Here is a 21,437-nt window from a genome sequence, read left to right as displayed (position 1 = left end):
CTTAATTTATTTGCAAAAATGAGCTTAGGCCTTTGAAAAGTGCTAAATGATTAAGTCATGAAAATATAAGGGCTAATATTCTTTCTTTAATAGAGTAGCTATTTGAAGAGATACATCCATCTCTTATAGGGTCCCAGCCTGGTTAGATCTCCTAAGAAAAAAAAAATTGCCCTTGATTCTTCTCCTTTCCCCATTCCACTTTCTTTTTCCTCAGAAAAAAAGTATGACAGAGAGTTAGAAGTTACATGTGTTAGTGCCGTAATATGTACCCAACTATCACCCACCTCACAGGATTGTTCAGGGAATTAAATGAGATAACAGAGATAAGTTGTTACTGCTACACAGTAAGTGTTAATTTCTTTTTCATTTATATAGACTAGGAGTTGGCAAGCACAGTATTTGAGGCTTGGCAGGCCATAACATGGTTTCTGTTATAGTTACTCAACTCACTTATTGTGGTGTGAAAGCAGCCGTAGACACTAATGTGTAAGTAGATGGCCATGGCTGTGTTCCAATAAAGTTTTATTTACAAAGACAGATGACAGGCAGAATTTGGCCCATAGGCCATTGTTTGCCAACCCATGACCTATACAAATAGGTGAGTCTTTTTATGTCTTGTATTTCCTTTGAAGAATAAGAGTTTTGAACCACTGTTTACTGCAGTTTCAACATCCTACCCTAGCACATCAAAATAACACTTGAAGGTACAAGTATATGTTTCTGTATTTTTGAACTACATACAGAAGAGAATGTGTAAAATTACAGGGCTTTAATATGTTAATTTTCAGATAAAATAGCTACTTTCCCATGTGATCAAGTGATGAGACATTTAGAAATGTTGGGATTTCTCTGCATTCTTTGTCTCTCAAATATGTTGAGTTACAAAATGATACAGATCGTATACCAAATTTATACCACGGTAAGGTAATAATCATAACCTTTATACCCAGGATTTATGGTTTATAAATGAGAGAAGAAACACCAGAGGAAATAAAAAGTACATGATAAGTATAAATAGTGTAAAAATATGGGTGAAAGCAGTGTTTTAAGGTACATCGTGAGAAAAGCAGTAGGGAGGGGTGAGAAAGAATCCAGCATTTGTAATTAAAGTCTCTAAGTTCCAGTGTCAGCTCTGGCACTCCATGTGGTCTTCTGATACTGGGCAACCTAATTACTGCTTCCGAGCTCTAGTTTTCTCACTATTAAGCAGAGTGAATAATATACTTTATGCATTGCTTTATAGTGTTGAAGGCATGTGTGAAGTGCTTTGGGAACTTTAGATTGCTGAGAAGTAGCATTCATGGTTATACTTAGGACAGGTGTGCTTACCTTGTTCCAAGGGCAATTTGGAACTTTCCTCTGATCTGTTGTACAGCTGACCTTTTCCTGCAGTAGAACTTAAGAGGACATGTAGCTTCTCCTCATTACCCACACATTCATCTTGGCTCGCATATCCAACCTTGAGAGGTACATGTGGGCTAAATGTTCTAGAGAAGAGATTATTAATTTCTTTTCAGCAAATGTCACTTGACCTGTAACCCCCTGTTCTTTGGGTGAAACTGTGTGCTAATGCCAGGTGACTTGTTCTTAGTCATGTGAGGTATAGATCAAGTCGATTTATTAGCACTGTTGTAGTTTTTAAAGATTTTATTTATTCACAAGAGACACAGAGAAAGAGAGGCAGAGACACAGGCAGAGGAAGAAGCAGGATCTATGCAGAGAGCCTGACGTGGGACTCGATCCCAGGACCCCAGAATCATGACCTGAGCCGAAGGCAGACGCTTAATCACTGAGCCACCCAGCCACCCCATTTATTAGCACTGTTGACTCAAAAAATGTCAAATGGCTATAACCTCTGGAAGAAAGACAACAGTGCCACAGTCATACTAAATTGGAAGCCTTAATCAGGGAACTAAAAATCAAAACCACAATGAGATACAACCTCAAACCAGTCAGAATGGCTAAAATTAACAAGTCAGGAAACAACAGATGTTGGGGAGGATGCGGAGAAAGGGGAACCCTCGTACGCTGTTGGTGGAAATGTAGCCTGGTGCAGCCACTCTGTAAAACTGTGGAAGTTCCTAAAAAAGTTAAAAATGGAGCTACCGTAAGACCCAGCAATGACACTACTAGGTATTTATTCAGAGATACAAACAGTGATTTGAAGGGATCCCTGCACCCCAATAGTTATAGCAGTGATGTCCGCAACAGCCAAACTATGGGAAAAGCTCAGATGTCCATGGACAGATGAATGGATAAAGAAAGTGTAGTGTATATACGTACAATGAAATACTACCCAGCCATCAAAAAGAATGAAATCTTATCATTTGCAATGACGTGGGTAGAGCTAGAGGTCATGCTAAGCAAAGTAAGTCAGAGAGAGACAAATATCATATGATTTCACTCATATGTGGAATTTAAGAAATAAAACAGTTGGGAGGGGAAGGAAAAATGAGATGAAAACAGAGTGGGAGACAAAGCATAAGAGACTTAACCATAGGACAGAAACTGAGGGTTGCTGGAAGGGAGGAGGGGAGTGAGGAGGGCGGAGTAACCGGGTGATGGGCATCAAGAAAGGCACTCTATGGGATGAGCACTGGGTGTTATAATGCAACTGATGAATCACTAAATTCTACCTCTGAAACTGATAATACATTGTATGTTAATTGGATTTAAATAAAAATTAATTAAATAATTAATTAATTGGAGGCCTTAAAGGAAGAACTGTAGGTGATTAGAGCGAAAATGGGACCAACCCAGGCATCTTCAGGGAAGGGAGAGGCAGGAGAAGGAATGAGGGACTCCATAGGAAGGGTGTGAACCGTGAAGAGACTGAGACACACCCCAGTGAGGGCACCCAGATCTCTAGCCACTCTGGAGGTGCTGAGGCTCTTGCAGACACTGCTGGTAGAGGGAGGATGTGAGCCCCAGTCTGCTCTTCCATGGGGCAGCCTCCAGACCTGACTCATCCACGGCCTTGTAATGCTAGGAGAATAAAGATCATCTTCAGTTGAAGGCTTTAAACTTGGTTGTAACAATAGATTTTAAGGAAAATCTATATTAGAAATATTTACAAACACTTCTTTTTTTATAATAAATTTATTTTTTATTGGTGTTCAATTTGCCAACATACAGAATAACACCCAGTGCTCATCCTGTCAAGTGCCCCCCTCAGTGCCCGTCACCCATTCACCCCCACCCCCGCCATCCTCCCCTTCCACCCCCCCTAGTTCGTTTCCCAGAGTTAGGAGTCTTCATTTTCTGTCTCCCTTTCTGATATTTCCCACTCATTTCTTCTCCCTTCCCTTATATTCCCTGTCACTATTATTTATATTCCCCAAATGAATGAGAACATATAATGTTTGTCCTTCTCCGATTGACTTATTTCATTTAGCATAATACCCTCCAGTTCCATCCACGTCGAAGCAAATGGTGGGTATTTGTCGTTTCTAATGGCTGAGGAATATTCCATTGTATACATAGACCACATCTTCTTTATCCATTCATCTTTCGATGGACTCCGAGGCTCCTTCCACAGTTTAGCTATTGTGGACATTGCTGCTATAAACATCGGGGTGCAGGTGTCCCAGCGTTTCCTTGCATCTGCATCTTTGGGGTAAATCCCCAACAGTGCAATTGCTGGGTCGTAGGGTAGCTCCATTTTTAACTCTTTGAGGAACCTCCACACAGTTTTCCAGAGTGGCTGCACCAGTTCACATTCCCACCAACAGTGTAAGAGGGTTCCCTTTTCTCTGCATCCTCTCCAACATTTGTGGTTTCCTGCCTTGTTAATTTGCCCCATTCTCACTGGTGTGAGGTGGTATCTCATTGTGGTTTTGATTTGTATTTCTCTGATGGCAAGTGATGCAGAGCATTTTCTCATGTGCGTGTTGGCCATGTCTAGGTCTTCCTCGGTGAGATTCCTGTTCATATCTTTTGCCCATTTCATGATTGGATTATTTGTTTCTTTGCTGTTGAGTTTAATAAGTTCTTTATAGATCTTGGAAACTAGTCCTTTATCTGATAGGTCATTTGCAAATATCTTCTCCCATCTGTAGGTTGTCTTTTAGTTTTGTTGACTGTATCCTTTGCTGTGCAGAATCTTCTTATCTTGATGAAGTCCCAATAGTGCATTTTTGCTTTTGTTTCTTTTGCCTTCGATGTATCTTGTAAGAAGTTACTGTGGCTGAGTTCAAAAAGGGTACAAACACTTCTTAAACTTAAAATGTGGGCGTTTGTTGGGCGCCCGGGTGGCTCAGTGGTTGAGCGTCTGCCTTTGGCCCAGGGCTTGATCCCCCAGGTCCCGGGATCAAGTCCCACATCGGGCTCCCTGCATGGAGCTTGCTTCTCCCTCTGCCTGTGTCTCTGCCTCCTCTCTCTGTGTCTCTCGTGAATAAATAAATTAAAAATCTTTTAAGAATATGTAGACATTTGTTTATAATCATTTGGGTCTTACCGCCTGATGTTGTATGTATATTTAGTGTATTAGTTAGTGAATTTTAAAGACCACACAAAAATGACTGTATATTTTTAAACTAAAGTGTAGCACAGAGGAATACTAGATGTATGTATCATCACAATAAATATATTGGGCAAATGGTGAAAGGAAATTTGTATCTTGAAAGTGGATTTAGATTTTTTTTTTTTAAGATTTTATTTATTTATTCACGAGAGACACACAGAGAGAAAGAGAGCTAGAGACACAGGCAGAGGGAGAAGCAGGCTCCCCGTGAAGAGCCCGACATGGGACTTGATCCTGGGACCCAGGGATCACAACATGAGCCGAAGGCAGATACTCAACCACTGAGCCACCCAGGCATCTCTGGATTTATATTTTATTTGCTCAGAACATATACCAAAGAAATAGTTGATGAATAATTATTTTTTTTTAAGATGTGATTTATTTATTTGAGAGAGAGAAGCAGACTCCTTGCTGAGCAGAGTGTGTGACGTGGGGCTTGATCCCAGGACCCTGAGATTATGACTGTAGCCAAAGGCGTTAAACTGACTGAGCCACCCAGGCACCCGTTGACAAATAATTCTTATTTGACTTTTCAGAGTTCACATTTTACCAAAAATTCAGAGAATCAAAATACACTTATCAATAATAGTTGTAGTTTATTTTCTGGAAGGCAGTGAAATAAAGCTCCCTGTTTTATATGAAATTTACTCTGTGACAAACTAAGTCTTTCTAAGGAGACCGGAGGCCAGAATTCAGCCGTTACCACAGGATGATCTGAAAAGACTAAAGGTCCAACAGTTTTATTGCTTTAGATTAGTTAAGTGATGATAGCCATGAGCATTTATAATATTATTTTTAAATTGGCCCTGTGAGGTTTTAAGACACAGAACTGAATGTACTGCCAGATATTTTTGCAGGAGTCACAGATGTAAAAGAGAATTCTACACACACACATCCCCCTCCCCAACACCCAAATGGAACATATTTTGAGTTAAACCCTTTGGAATGGGCTATTTTTAGAAAAATGGCAGGGGGTTAGGAAACGTTTTTTCACAAGTTTTCTCGTAACAAACCATAACAGATATTTGCATTTTAATTCAATTTTGGCACGTTCTGTATTGTGATTGATTCTACGGATAGTGAAATACCGAGATGAACTACCATCCCATGTTTTTCAAACACACGGCAAAGTTTTGCTGGCCCTGAAATTTGAGAGTTAACACATGGTACCCAGGCATGGGCTAAGCTTGACAAAACTCAAAATACAAGCAGCATTTGCTCAACACTGCACTTTCACTGTTTGTGCCCACAGCTTATCTTATGCGTGACGTCATGTGACCATGCAGTGATAGCCTGGTCCATTAATATTTTTAGTGTAACTTTAAGTAATAAAAGCAATATAGTGACATCTATAGAAAGTTTCAAAATTTGTATAAATAGAAAAATTGTTCTAATTCCATCCCCTATATAATCATTTTGTATGTTATTTTCTAGATTTATTTATTTATTTATTTATTTATTTATTTATTCTCTACAGCTAATGTACGGCTCAAGCTTATGACCCCAAGATCAAGGGTCACATGCTCTACTAACTGATCCAGTCAGGTGTCCCTCTTCTCATCTTTCTAATAGTACTTCTTTTAAGTTGAAATCATGAAACATTTTGTTCTTAACTCAGAGAATGTCAGGCAGCTGTAATCATCTTTACTCTCTCTATGCCATATTTCAATTTGACTGTGTATCAGTGGGGAGGAAAGAATTTGAGAGCTAATGATATGCCAGGCACTTGTGTTTTTCTTTGCTTGTTGAGATACTAATGAAGGAAAGCCCGTAAAATATCCACGTAGTACCTGCGGATGGCACCGTGCACAGAGTAATGGAAAAGGCCAGCTCCTCAGAGAGGCGGGTGGGGTGTTCCCCTGCTTAAAGGAGTCTGCTCAAAGCACCGGAGCCTCAAGACTCCTGTGAGGCTAAGCTAGAACTCAAAACCAGGCCCATCTGACTCTGAGTCTTTAAGCCAATAAGGGGTACAGAGTAATTTGATTTTATAAATGTAGCAACTAAGTTGTTTCACATTCTGTAGCTCAGTAGAACAGTAATCATTCAGAACCACTGGTCATATCATAGGAATGGTTATTTTAATTCACTGGAATGGAAACCTGCACTGGTACAGATAACAGAAAAAATAGTAGTCATATTTTTATTTGAAGTATGAGCAATTATTGTCAGCTCCACTTGTAAAGAACCCAGCTGTTGAAGTAGGTGTCTGTAATCAGGTGTTTAGAAAATAAATATTAATAACACTATTGTTTTATGTCTAAAACTTATTTTTTTATTTTATTTTAAGTAGACTCCATACCCAAAATGGGGCTTTAACTCGTGACCCTGAGATCAAGAGGTACATGCTCTATCAACTGAGCCTGCCAGGTATCCCTAAAATTATATATATATATATATATTTTTTTTAAGATTTTATTTTTATTTATTAGAGACAAAGATTGAGAGAGAGGCAGAGATCCAGGCAGAGGGAGAAGCAGGCTCCATGCAGGGAGCCCGACGTGGGACTCGATCCCGGGTCTCCAGGATCAGGCCCTGGGCCAAAGGCAGGCGCTAAACCGCTGAGCCACCAGGGCTGTCCCCTAAAATATATTTTTATTTTTATTTTTTTTTCTAAAATATATTTTTAAACCAAGAGTTATCTTTTCAATCAGGAAGTTGTTTAGACTCTTAGATGAAGAAAAGAAGTTAACATTACTAAGATTTTCATCGTCACCTCTTGCTTTTTCTAGCTGTGTGAGTGGCAGTGAGAGGACTAAGATGCTTATTCTTTAGGAAAGGAATGACAATCGAACCAGTGGGGCCATGAAAATGAGAGGTGTTCCCCATCTGCTGTTGTGCTACCTGTGGTGCAGAAGCTGAATAAAAATTGTTGTTTTTCCTTTTTAAGATTAGATATGGAAATGATCATTTTAAAGAACATACCAGGCATAAAGATGTGGAAAAGTAGATCTCAAGCATGAAGTGAAGGAGAAAAGTAAAAAAAGAAAGGGAAGAAAAAAATCACTTCCAGTCAGGTATCACTGTGTAGGCTCATCACTCGCATGTTCTAAGAGTGAAGTGTTGCCGCTGGGATCACACCTGGAGGAGAGGAAGTGTAGCCCTTGGCATGAGTCCACGTGTCTGCCTTCTACCTCAGACATCTGTTCACCTCTCCTTCCCTTCCTGACCCGTGGAAAGTGGCTCACGTAGTTCCGCAGAGGGACGTGACTGGGAAGAGATTCTGTCATGTCCTTCGTGAGAAGCATCTTCGCCTCTAGGTCTCCACTAGTATTACCGCTGCTGCACTTGCTTTATTACCAAATCAAAGTTATGACAGGAGATTTTTTAATTGGACAGATGCTCACTTAGAATCTCACTACTTCTTGTGTCTGGGTGGTCGATGTTATGATAGAAACAGTGGTAATTTTAATTGTTGTCTGACACAGCCCACAGGCATATTTTGGCAGTGAGTGCTATAAATGTGTTCATTAAAGTTTTTAATGTTGTGTTATTTTTGTTGTTTTCTTTTTTAAATCGGAATCATTATTAAGACAGTTTTAGAGTTACATGTAGTTGTAAGAAATAATACAGGAGAGACACCATGCATCCCACTCAGTTTCCCTCATAGTTCACATTTTTTGAGACTGTAGTACGTATCACAACCGGTATACTACAGTGGGTAGATCACCCACTGATCTTGGTCAGATTCCCTATTTTACTTACACTTGTATGTGTGTCTGTTTTTATTAGTTTTATACAGTTTTGTTACACATACAGTTCATGTATGGGCCACTGCAATCAAGACACTCTGCGTCTTCAACACCTACAGTGCTCCCTCCTGTTATCCTTTCGTAACCACATCCGCTTCCCTCCTGCCCCACCTTCCTCCCAGTATACTGCACCCTCCCTTCCCCTCCCAGGCCTAGGCCCTAGCAACCACTGAACTGGTCTCCATTTCTCTACTTTTCTTCTTTCAAGAATATTGTATAAATACTGTGTGAACATGCAGCACATAACCTTTTAGGATTGGCTTTTACCACTCAGCATAATTCTAAATTGCTGCAAGCATCAGTGATTTGTCCTTTATGCCAAGAAGTACTCCATGGTATAGACCTACCACAACTTGACCCAGCATTCCACCATTGGAAGACAGCTAGACTGATTCTAGTTTTTGACTAGTATGAATAAAGCTATTATGAACATTCACGTATAGGTTTCTTTGTGAACCTGAGATTTCATTTCTCTGGTAGAAATGCCCCAAAGTGCAGTTGCTGAGTCATGGAATAGTTGCATGTTTGGTTTAATAAGAAACTGCCAAATTGTTTCCAGAGTGGCAGTACCAGTTTACATTCCCACGGGTGATGTCTGAGTGTGACCCAGTTTCTCTGCATCCTCAACAGTATTTGGTGTTTTCAGTTGTGTTGTTTTTTTTAAGTGTGTTTTTATTTAGCCATTGTGATTGGTATCTATGCATGGTAAAAGAGAAAGGAAGGGGAGACCGAGTGCTTTTTACTAATTGCATTCATCATTGCTGTCACTAAGACGTATGAGGTATATTCAGGGTACGTGGCAACAGTATGACTTGAAAAAACCATAGTGAAGTTAGGTTAATAATCTCAGGTCTAGTCTAAATTCTCAAACAGATCCCAGATGCAGCTTTTAAAAAGAATCTTTTCAGTATAAAAGTGAGAGAAGACTTCATATTCTGACTCACTGTGAGGAAAACCTCCAAAGGAAAACCTGTGCTCTAATATATACCCTGAAATCCGCAAAGATGTCCTTTAAAGTCACTGTTTCTCCTTGAGCATCATGCTCCGGCCTAAGCCAAAGGACAGTCTGACCACTGGCTCAGGCCTGACCGGCCCAAGGGACCTGCTCTCAACTGGCTCAGGACCTGTGCCTCCTAGGCCGTGCAACACTCACTGGCTCACCTTTCAAAAAGCATTTGTCAACAAGGTCCCTGCTTCTGTTTTTTGCTTTGCAGTTCACCGGCCCCACAGAAATGGAATAGAGTATTAAACAACTGGAGAAAAATTTTTATCATCCATGGGGATAACTAAAGTTTTTAGTGAATCGCTTCTATTTCTGGCTGTAACACCGAATTAAACACCTTGACCCAGAAAGCATATATATCATCAGGTAACACTTCAGTTGAGAGTAGCACCCTGAGGCTTCCTTTATCATTAGTTAAAAGAACTGGGAAAGAACTATAGCAAGCGTCAAATACAAAAACAAACAGATTACCCTAAGAAGAAGTTGCCTCTGACCTCTGGGAGGTACGAGGAAGCCAACCTGCTCACCTACTTCCCCGTGGGTAAAAAGCAGGCAGACGTACTTGGTGGCTTTCTGTGCAGCCTTGGGCAAGACCACCCATCCAGAAAGGGGACTATTTCCTTCTGTGTAGAGAAATTTAATCAGAAACATTTTCTAAGGGATTGGTGAATGCTGTACTAAGAAAGAAGCTTAAATCTGAAATTTTAGCAATTTGGAAACATAGTAGTGACAAAATAGTAAAATAGTCATGTTAGTCAAGAAAAAAGTATTATCCCGTTATGCTGTATACTTTAAGCTAATAGAGTGTTATGTGGGAATTATATCTCAATAAAACTGGAATAAGACAGGATAGAGTCCTCCTTTTCCAGTGTACTGATCATCAAATCTCTACCAGGGGCCTCAGCTCTAGGACAGGGGGGTCTTAGATTAAGTAGACATTTATATCATTGTCTACATGGGCTCCTATAATGTCTGACACAGATCTGTACTGCTTTTTGAAAGTATGTCAATGTTATTTTTTTTCATTAACTGAAGTACTTTTTTCACTTTTTGTAAAGAATTTTATCTATTGTTTTTATTCTGTTCCAGGATCCCATCCAGAATAGTACATTGCATTTAGTAACCGTGTCTCCTTAGACTCTTCTTGGCTGTGGCAGTTTCTTAGACATCCATTGTTTTTTGATGACTTTGATGGTCTTGAGGAGCACTAATCAAGTATTTTGTAGAACCTTAATGAAAATTTATCTGATTTATTACTCATGATTAGACTGAGGCTGTAGGTTCTTGGGAGGAAGACCACAGAGGTAAAGTGATGTTTTCATCACATCATATCAAGGGCATATACGTGTCGACATGATTTATCATTGTTGATATTGGCTTGATCACTTAGCTGAGGTAGTTCATGTCACATGTCTTCACTGTAAAGTTATACTTTTATCTTCTTTCCATCCTGAAGTCTTTGTTTTTTTGTTTTGTTTTGTTTTTTATTTATTTATGATAGTCACAGAGAGAGAGAGAGAGAGAGAGAGAGGCAGAGACACAGGCAGAGGGAGAAGCAGGCTCCATGCACTGGGAGCCCGATGTGGGATTCGATCCCGGGTCTCCAGGATAGCGCCCTAGGCCGAAGGCAGGCGCCAAACCGCTGCGCCACCTAGGGATCCCCATCCTGAAGTCTTTGGAAGGAAGTTATTATGTATAGCTCACACGTGAGGAGAGGTGAATTCTAATCACTCTCCAGGATGGTGGAATAATTATTTGGAATTCTTTTGTATGTAATTTACTCAATTATTTATATCAGTATGGACTTGTAAATATTTATTTTATACTTTGGGGGATAATTCAATGCTATTGATTTTGTTGCTTAAACTTCCAGATTTTGCCACTGAAGCTCTTTCAATCAACTCTCTTGTCTCTTTGCCATACTCTCATTCTTGTGGGTTTTCAGTTTTGCTTTGTTTAATTTTGTTTTGTTTTGCTTTGCTTTGAGCAATTTTTATTTTCTGACGCTATAGGACACTCCAGGCTCATCTTGTGTATTTCCTTTTTTTTTCTCTTTAAGATTTTATTTATTTATTCATTCATGAAAGACACACAGAGAGGCAGAGACACAGACAGAAGGAGAAAGAAGCAGGCTCCATGCCGGGAGCCCGATATGGGACTCGATCCCGGGTCTCCAGGATCTTGCCCTGGGCCAAAGGCAGGTGCTAAACCACTGAGCCACCCAGGGATCCCGTCATCTTGTGCATTTCCTGCCCCAGTCCAAGACTCAACCATTTCTCCAAGAAATGTGGGTTCCTTTTGTTGAAGAATGACTTAAGTACATGTTCATTTTAAAACATTATAGAAGTGGGGATCCCTGGGTGGCTCAGCAGTTTAGCGGCTGCCTTTGGCTCAGGGCGTGATCCTGGAGACCTGGGATCGAGTCCCACGTCGGGCTCCCTGCATGGGGCCTGCTTCTCCCTCTGCCTGTGTCTCTGCCTCTCTCTCTCTTTCTCTCTCTCTCTCATTAATAAATAAATAGAATCCTTTTTAAAAAATAAAACATTATAGAAGTGATACTGGGTTCAGTAATGATGGCCAGATAGAGGCTTTAGAGGTAGGAATGCTCTGTTTTGGAATGTTTGATATGTAGCTCTCACCACTGAGAGGGATTGTCTGTAGCCCAAGGAAAAGATTCTTCTCTCAAAATTGTTCTGTAGATAGAGCTTTTAAAAATTACCGTACTCATTTACTATTCCTTTCTTGCTTCTCAGATAGTTTTCAATGTCACCATGACCATAAATGATACGTTTATCATTTACTGTCATCATGAAGCATTTCTGAAGGATTTGTATAAGAACTTCTGTCTGTGAGCCTCAGTGACTCTGTGCCATTCCAGATCCCTGGGTGGGCCTCTCTCCTCCTTTATCTCCTCTGCTGGGCTTCTTTACATGCCAGCAGTATCACATACTTTAAATCATTTCAGGATATCATCTGCATGAAAAGTCCCTATTTGACATAAGGCTCCCCTGAACGGTTTACTGCTCATTTTATGAGCCTCTGGTGCCTACATGCTATATTTTCTATGATCTGTGACTATGGTATTGGAAATATGTGCATTCTCAAATGCTTCTTAAAATATTGTTTAGCCAGGGACACCTGGATGGTGCAATTAGCGTTGAGAGTCCAGCTTTGGGGTTCGTCTCAGGTCCTGATCTCTGGGTCATGAGATTGAGCCCTGTGTCAGGCTCCATACAACACAGAGTCTACTTGGGATTCTCTTTCCCTCTCCCTCTGCCGTTCCTGTTCGTGCTCATTGTCTCCCTTTCTCTCTCTCTCAAATAAATAAATCTTTAATTTAAAAAATCTATATTGTTTGGCCAGATAGGAAGTAGGTATTTTAACTACTGGCTGTCAAATAGCAAGAGCAATTTTAGCATCAGAAACTATTTTATGAAAATTTGGGATCCTTAGCTGAGGAGTATTTTAGTTATGATTGTCTAATGAAAATGTGCTAAGTAATAAGTAGAAATAAATATAAAGTAATCTGAGTGTACTCTTTGTTGTATCACTCATTTTGGCATTTTCTCAGGATGAATTCCCCATGTAGAACTTCTATAGTTCTTGACACATATAATGTTTTCTTGCAGATTTTTCTTACTAGTTATCACAACGATTATATAGTAAGAGGCCCAGGTCCAAAAATATTAATTAGGTTTCTGCTCTCAAGGTCCCTAGATAAGTGAAATGATTAATTTCTGATATCAAACTTGCCTCAAAGAGATACAAAATTTTTACAAAAGTGATACCAAGTTTATTTTGTTTCTGATTTTGCCTTTTTAGTTGTTGATTTACCCAGAGAAGAGTATATACAGTTCCTTTACCCCACAATTCCACTTCTGATTAGAATCTGCATAGCAAAGGAAATCAGTCAGGTTCATTGACAAAGAAGTTGACTCTATCTAACTTAAGCAGAAAGAGATTTATTATTAAAGGATTCAAAATGCTTATAGAATCATTGGAAAAACTAAAGAAACAGACTCTGCTGAACTTTAAAGACTATCAAAGCAGCACTGAAGAGCCAGGCCTCCATGGGAGCTGTTCTCTTTTGTACAACCGGTTATCTGGTGCTTCAGTTCTCCACCGACTCCAGAGCCATGGCTGGCAGGAGGGGGCTGCATGATCAGAAAGCTGGCATTACTACTTCCTACTCTACAGCCATCTCTATGGGCTACAAGCTGAATCAACAAACTAGAAGCCTCAGTCTTGTCTTTTAACCCTTCAAAGCAATTCCCCAGATCCTAAGATCTTTGTCACTGTTATGCTTGCTAGCAGAAGTAGCAAAATCAGGTGCTCTGCCTTGGTATCACTTCTGACTTTGATTGACAGGTCGAAAGTCACATCAGGGACTTCAGCCACAAGGGAACTCCAGACGTGTAGAGTTTGCTTCTCAGTCTCTAGAATTTAGGGAGTCCCATAGAGGGCAATTGGAATCCACCAGAAGAGTTAGGAAGAACTTACTTGGAAGAGAGAAGTAAAAATGTAGGACGGAAGTAGAGGAAAATAGCAAAGACCCACAGTTCTATGGAATACAGTAGCTATGGAATATAGAACGTGCAAAAATATATTTCTATCATTTAACCTAACGTTCTGTCTTTTTAAAAGAATTCAAAGTCCTGGTGCACCTGGGCAGCACAGTTGGTTGAGAGCCCAACTCTTGGTTTCAGCTCAGGTCGTGACCTCAAGGTCATGAGACTGAGCACCAAATTGGGCTCCGTGCATGCTTAGAGCAGAGTCTGCTTAACATTCTGTCTCCCTCTCCCTCTGCCCTTTCCTGTTGGGGAGATCATGAGCTGCTTTTCCTTATTTGGCCTCTAATGTGAGAAGGACAAACCCTCAAGAGAGGATGGACCAAGTGAAGTCCAGGACTTCAGTCAGCCACCACCCAGCACAGGAGCTTTGCACACGGTCTGAGCTGTACCCAGCCTAGCACATGAAAAAGCTGGGTGAGAATGTAACACGTTCCTAAAATGGCTTCCTTTTGAGTGGTGAAGCACAATGGAGTATTTGCGAGCAGGTTGGGCAGAAGAAAGGAAACCAGCACTTTTGGGAAGATCTGATTCAGCTTAGCCACAGAGTGCAGGGCCTAGGCACAAGGGCAGATCTGTGTGGCCGTGACAGGCCTTGGTGCAGTGTTCTGGGCCAGGTGGACATTCCAGAGTGGCCCCTGGCCGCCAAGGGTCAGCCTTCACTGTCTTGTCTGAGGACAGCCCTGTGGTCCAGGAAGGAGCGTGATGATGCCGGTGACTTTGTCAGACCAAGAATTCCCTTTAGGCTTGCTCCCTGCAGCCAAGTGAGTGACCCCACACCACCGCCGTGTCATTTCCTCTGAGACCTCTCATGAACAGTGACTCTTATAAAGTGTTCGTGTTTTTCTTATTGTAAAAATTGTCATCAGTAAGAGAGGAAACTTCAGTGAAGGTTGAAAAGGCAGTTTTGAATTATTTGAGTCTGTTCATGGAAAACTCAACAAAAATGTGATTTGGTAGAAGGCAAAAACATGGACAGATATTCTCAATCTTTATGAATTTGGGAGATGATCAAGGTCTTGGAATGGATCTCATTCATATGTGATGGTTCTGGCATGTTGGATTTTGTGTACTGAATCTAGAATACTCTTATTTATTCTACTTTGTTTTGCTGCAGTGGCAGCCCTTGCTAGCGTGTTGGTTTTCTCAGCCAGTATCTGATGAATAGATAGCTGCTGAGGTTTACAAAAGCCTTAAAATGGGAATTTTATGCAAACTATGGGATTTTTATTTATCCCATAAATAAAACTATGCAAACTATGGGATTTTTTTTTTAAATGCCAGGTATTTTAAGCCAAATTTAACCCACATCTACCTTTTTGTGATGGAAAAATACTAATATTTAGATGATTAGTAGATAAAATCCTCTTCATTTTCAGTTCTGCATCCTGTAGTGTTCTCTTCCATACTTTTATAACTGTCATCTTCTAATTTTTAGAAAGCTACAACTCAGTAATGAAATGCTTCCTATATATTAGGTAGCAAAGAAAGCATTTGCCATGAAAAAATTTTGAACAGTCTTATTCAAAATGGAAAGACTTTCCCTCTTGCCTCAAATGAAATATTAATTCAGCTGTATATACTGTTGTGACTGTGGAGAGCAATACAAAACACATCCTATCAATTTTTTAGAGGTCATTTTTTTCCATGATATGTTTCATTCAAGTATATAAACTTCTAGGTCATTCATCATAGTTAGTGACATGTAGACACTTTTTAATTGCACTGTTTAAACTCTAAGCACAGTGTCAACAGAGGCTTAGGGTGTGGTGTTCTCATTCTGAAACCTTTGGGCTCCACCCTTAGTCTGTCTTGGCTGCACTGAGGGCAGAGTGTTGGTGGCTAGTCTTTAACAATGACTCCCGCTCACACCAAACCTAGCCACCTGGCCAAGCAGTACTGGAGGAAGTTCCCCGAGGATTGCAACCTCCACTGTTGGCCTCTCCAGCCACCGCCTTAACGTGCATACCTGGCAAGGAGGGTGAGGTGAGACAACCAAACACACAAAAATCTGAAGGGAGGCCGAAGTCAACTCTCTGTTCTTGGTTAGGTCCTCAAAAAGCATTGCTGTCATTATGGGAAATAATATTGTGTTGTGTTACGGAGTGGGTGGGGGTTTCAAGGTCACTTGGAATGACTAGTAAGGGAAAGCCTAGGAAGGAGCCCTTTGAGGTCGGACCTGAATGGAGAGGTGGAGCCAGTGGTGAAAAGCTCTGAGAGACATACTTTCCAGTCAAAGAGTTCAACTATTACAGAGAAAAGGATGAAGTTGGTGTGTTCAGGAAGCAGAAAGGAAGCTAGTGTGGCGGGGGCTTAGTGAACCCAGAGGCCATCACAGAAGATGAGCACAGCCGGGGGGGAGGGGGTTGTTAGGGGGGGCAGGCAGCTTCATGCAAAGAATGATGGGGAGCCTTTAAGGTTTTAACCATGGGATGGTTATGATCCGATCTGCACTTTGAAAAGATTGTCTTGGCTGCTCTAGATCAAATGGAATGTGGAAGCACAAGAGTACAGGAAACAAACGAGTTGGCTGTGTTAGCAGTCCAGACAGGTGAGCCTGGTGGCTGCACCAGAGTGCTAGTGAGGAAGTGTTAGAGCTGAAAGGTTGGGATCTGTGTTAAAGATATGGAGTGAGTGCCTGTTACTTGCTGACGATTGGGTGTGGGGCGGTAGAGGGGCAAGGGAGGATAACTATGAGGTTATTAGTTTGGGACTTAGAATGTTTAGCAGTGGGGGTCTCAAGTCCCAATACGGCTTTGTTGAATTAGAAGTCAATTAAACACTGAGCTGGAAAAATCAAATTTGATAATGAACTTGCAGTGGAAGAGAGATCAGGACATGAGAGTCCCAGACAGTGGGCCCAGGCGAAAGTTATTTCCTTTAATTTTCACAAAAACACTGTAAGATTAAGATGAATGGATAAAGAAGATGTGGTCTATGTATACAATGGAATATTCCTTAGCCATTAGAAACGACAAATACCCACCATTTGCTTCGACGTGGATGGAACTGGAGGGTATCATGCCGAGTGAAATAAGTCAAATCAGAGAAGGACAAACAGTATATGGTCCCATTCATTTGGGGAATATAAAAAATACTGAAAGGGAATAAAGGGGAAAGGAGAGAAAACGAGTGGGAAATTTCAGACAGGGAAACAGACCATGAGAGACTTCTAACTCTGGGAAACGAACTAAGGATGGTGGAAGGGAGGTGGGCGGGGGGTGGGGGTGACTGGGTGACGGGCACTGGGGGGTCACTTGACGGGATGAGCACTGGGTGATATGCTGTATGTTGGCAAATTGAGCTCCAATAAAAAGAAATTAAAAAAACAAAACACTGTAAGATTGATAACATCTAGCTATTAGAAGCAGAAATTAATGAAAGCCACTTCTTTTTTAAAAACTTTTTAATTTTTTAATTCCACTGTAGTTAACATACAGTGTTATTATATTTGTTTCAGGTGTACAATATCAGTATGTAACAATTTCATATTTTACTTAGTGCTCGTCAAGATAAATGTACTCTTAATACCCTTCATCTATTATCCCTACCCTCACCTCCTCTCTGGTAACCATCAGTTTGTTTTCTATAAGAACTGTTTTTGTCTGTTTTTCAGTCTGTTTTTTGTTTGTCTCTTTTTTCTTCTGTTCACTTAATGAAAGCCACTTTTTAAAATTGAAGGGTTTTTCTCCCTTAATGTAATAGATAAACCAGTAGAGCAGAAAAGACAGTCCCAGATATACATAGAAATTTTGAAAATAATACACATATTTCAGAAAAATGGGGAAAAATTAACCATTTCAGTAAATGGTGCAGGACAAGAGCCATCTGGAAAAATAAAATAAAATTAGATCTGTACCTCTTATCTCACACCGGGATAAATTCCAAATGGATCAAAGACTTAAGCATAAAAGCTAAAACAGTTCTAGAGGAAATCATGGGAGAATTATCTTGAAGTGAAAGTATTTTCTAACTGTGAGTTAACATCCAAAAGCTCCAAAAGAAAATATTAATAAATTCTATTAAATCTGCACAATGAAGTCAAAAGCATGGCAAACTGAGAATATATATTTGCAATCCATATTACCAACTCTGTCTCTCTAATATGCAAAGTGCCCACAGAAATAAATATAGAAAGAGCCAATAACCCAAAATAAAAGTGAAGCAAATAAAAAGATACTCAATGTGTCATAATATAGAAATTTAAAATTTAAAAAAAACACTATTAACAAATTTGCAGAAATCCAAAACTTTAATAACATTTGTGCGGTGAGGCTAAGGAGCAACAAGTACCCTCTCACATTGGTTGAGGGAGAATAAATTGTTACCCCTCCATAGAGAGGGCTTTGGTAGCATGCATATGTAAATTAAGTGGGTGTTGTTCATGCGTGCAGGTATGTAAATGTTAAATGCATTAGCTCTTTGACCTAGCACTTCCGCCTCTTGGGTTTATCTTACAGGTACACTTGCATACATATGAAGTACAGGGTTATTCTTTGCATCATTGTTTGGGATAGCAAGAGTGGAAACAGCCTAAATGGTCAGCATTAGAGGATTAAAATTAAATTATAGTATATCTATATAATAGAATACCATACAGCTAGCTATGCAGCTACAAAAAGAAGAATGAGAAAGCATTCTATGAACTGATATAGAAAACTTTATGACATTGGGGATGCCTGGGTGGCTCAGTTGGTTAAGTATCTGACTCGATTTCAGCTCAGGTCATAATTTCAGGGTTGTGGGATTGAGCCCTGCATTGGGCTCTGAGCTGGGCATGGAGCCTGCTTGGGATTCTCTCTCTCTCCCTCTGACCCTACCCCAAGCAAGCAAGCAAGCAAGAAAGAAAGAAAGGAAACAAGGAAGGAAGGAAAGGGAAAGAAAAGGGAAGGAAAAAGGAAGGAAGATTTATGACATTGGTTAAAAACAAAAAGCAAGGAGCAGATTTGAAATGTGCTATGTACCTTGGAGAATATATATATGGTAGGGGGAGGAAGAGGGATATAGGGAAAGAGAGAGAGAAACTGTGGAAGGATATGTAAAAAACAAACAACAGTGAACATCTGTGTAGGGCATATAGAAGCTAGCAGACTAGAGGACAAGAATGGGAGGAAACTTTGTGTCATATATTTCTGTAATACTTTAAAACTTTGAGCTATATATATTATTTAGAAAAATTATAGGACTCTTTATACACAATTATTACTACTGGAATTTGTAAGCATTACAACTATTTTGGAGAGCAGTACGTAACATCTAATAATAAAGATACACTCTTTGACCCAATAATTCCTAGAAATCTAATTGATGAAAAACAAACAAAAAATTAACATATACATATACACTGTTCTTCATGGTAGCAGTGAAAAAAAGAAGCAACCTAAATATCCAGTATAAGGAGAATTATTTAGTTATGACCTACTACATGATAGAATATTAAGCTACCGTAGAAGTAACTAAGAAGATCATGAGGAAACATTCATTCGCCAACTTTTTTACTATGGACCTACTCTGTGTGATACACTGTTCTGGGTGTTAGGGATGCAGCTATAAATAAGACCACCGCCACTCACACACACACGAGATCTATGTGCTAATGGAATTAATGGAACATACTAATGTTCGTTGCCATTGGTGAAGACTGGCAGCAGACAAGGAGTTATGATATAAGAAAGTAATAGTGATTATATTATGGCTTTAAATAAAATTGGATAAGAAAATAATCAGTGTTGAGTGGTTACTCTTTTTACCTAAGAATCAAGGAAAGCCTCACTGAGAAGATAATATTTGAGAAAAATTCCAAAGATGGGGAGAGAACAACCCATGCAGGTGTTTGTGGGAATTGCATCCCAGGCAGAGAGGATGAGTGCCCGCCCTGTGAGGCAGGGGCACGCTGGCTTATTTACATAACAGCGGGGAGGCTAGTGTGGCTTTTCCTACATTGTAAAGGAAAATAAAAGGAATAGGGTCAGGTTCTGGTCTTGAGAAGATCTGGAAAACTGTATCAAAGCCTTTGGATTTTTTTCTGCATGTGATACATGTGATACACTGGAAGTTTCTAAACACAAGAGGAAGTAACTGTAAATGCCTGGGTAAAAAGGAAGAGGTCTTAACTCATCTGTTAAAACAAACTAATGGGTAAAAAAGATGGTGCACATCTGGAAATAGTTGAGAAGTAGAAAAGGCAGGACCCCATAGATGATTGGATTTGGAAAGTGGAGGAAAAGGAAGAATCTAGAAGGATTCTAAGGTTTGGGCAAAAAGATAAATGGTATCCTTCAAGGAGATGGGAAATTAGGAGGGTGAACAGATTGAGAAATAATGAGAAAATTTACGTTTGGTTTTAGACATGCTGAGTTTGAGGTACCTGTGAGTTAACAACATGTAGTAAAGGGAAAAACTAAAATGAATCCTATGGTGGTGTCAACTCACAGTTTTCAAAAGGGATGAATAAACAGAAGTAAATGTGTATTATTGTGAGAGCGTGTATGTGTATGTACATATGTGTTCCTAGCTTGTCTGCTAAGAGGTTCTGAGCGATACTGCGGTAGCAACAAGCACATAAAGAAACCAGGGCTCCTTGGTGAAATCGTTGATTTCAGGTTTGAATGAGAGAAAAATGTAAGATGAGCTTTGAACATCCTTATGTCAGAAAGTAAGAACATTCTCAGAGTGATAAAGAAATCAAAAGGACACAGGAGCTAGCTTGCAAGGGGCTGGCACAAGCAAAACCTGGGACAATTTGAACATCAAAATAAATAATAGCCATGCACTATAGCCCATAGTAAAAGAATCCATGTGTCCACAACATGGAGAAAGTATTTCCCACACAATATTTTTTAATTTCAGAAGGAAATAGTTGAGAAGCCTGGCAGACATCCTCTTAATCAAATAGTAAGTGAACATCACTAGTAACGGGACAAATTGGGAGAGTGTGCCAACTGTTTAGAAGAAGATAGCGTCAGTTTTGCGTTATTCTTACCAATGATACATAGGCTGGATCTCATCGTGAGAAAATATCAGACAAACCCAAGCTGAAGGTTTGTGTACTACAAAACCACTGGCCTGTATCCTTCAAAAATATTAAGGTCATGAAACTCAAAGAAAGACTCAAAGAAATCCTTCCAGATTGCAGAAGATTAAAGAGACATGACATCTCAATGCAGTACATGATTCTGAGCTATCTCCTTTTGCTACCAAGGACATGACTGGAACAATGGGTGAAGCATGAGTGGAGTCTGAGAGTCAGGTGTTCGTTTCCTCCCCTCGATGGTGGTCTAGCAGTCGTGTAAGAGAAAGTCCTTGTTTGTACAAGCATATTCCCAAAAGATTCAGGAAAAAAACATGCTTCGTACTGTATGGAACTTTCAGTAAATTTGAGATTGCTTCAAAAACTAAATTATCACGAAAGCAAGTAAGCGAGTAAGCGGAAATAAGTGAAGCCCATACTTTCTAGAAGGTTGGCAGGAAAGAGGGCAGGCTACCAGCTGAGAGGAGACTGCTCTGGGATTTCAGAGTGTGCTAGTCTGCTGGTCTATACGCGGAAGCTGATGTTTGGAGAGTAAACAGATGTAGGCTAGATGATAGTCATCACA

General features: G+C 40.0%; 1 protein-coding gene and 1 long non-coding RNA gene across 11 annotated transcripts in view; one reads left to right on the top strand and one right to left on the bottom strand.

The window, feature by feature from the left end:
• Positions 1-2,116, bottom strand: part of LOC118353350 (uncharacterized) — a 44,001-nt gene extending 41,885 nt beyond the window's left edge. Inside the window, exon 1 of the long non-coding RNA XR_004812147.2 lies at positions 1,330-2,116. This is a non-coding gene — a long non-coding RNA (uncharacterized LOC118353350). The remainder of the gene's footprint in view (positions 1-1,329) is intronic.
• SPIDR (scaffold protein involved in DNA repair) overlaps positions 1-21,437 on the top strand; it is a 437,895-nt gene that overhangs the window by 327,147 nt on the left and 89,311 nt on the right. The window lies entirely within an intron of this gene.

This window comes from Canis lupus, chromosome 35 (genome assembly GCF_003254725.2).
Source record: "Canis lupus dingo isolate Sandy chromosome 35, ASM325472v2, whole genome shotgun sequence".
In the NCBI taxonomy this organism is placed as follows: domain Eukaryota; kingdom Metazoa; phylum Chordata; class Mammalia; order Carnivora; family Canidae; genus Canis; species Canis lupus.
Note: the sequence above shows the minus strand (reverse complement) of the source record. Positions and strands in the feature narration are given on the sequence as shown.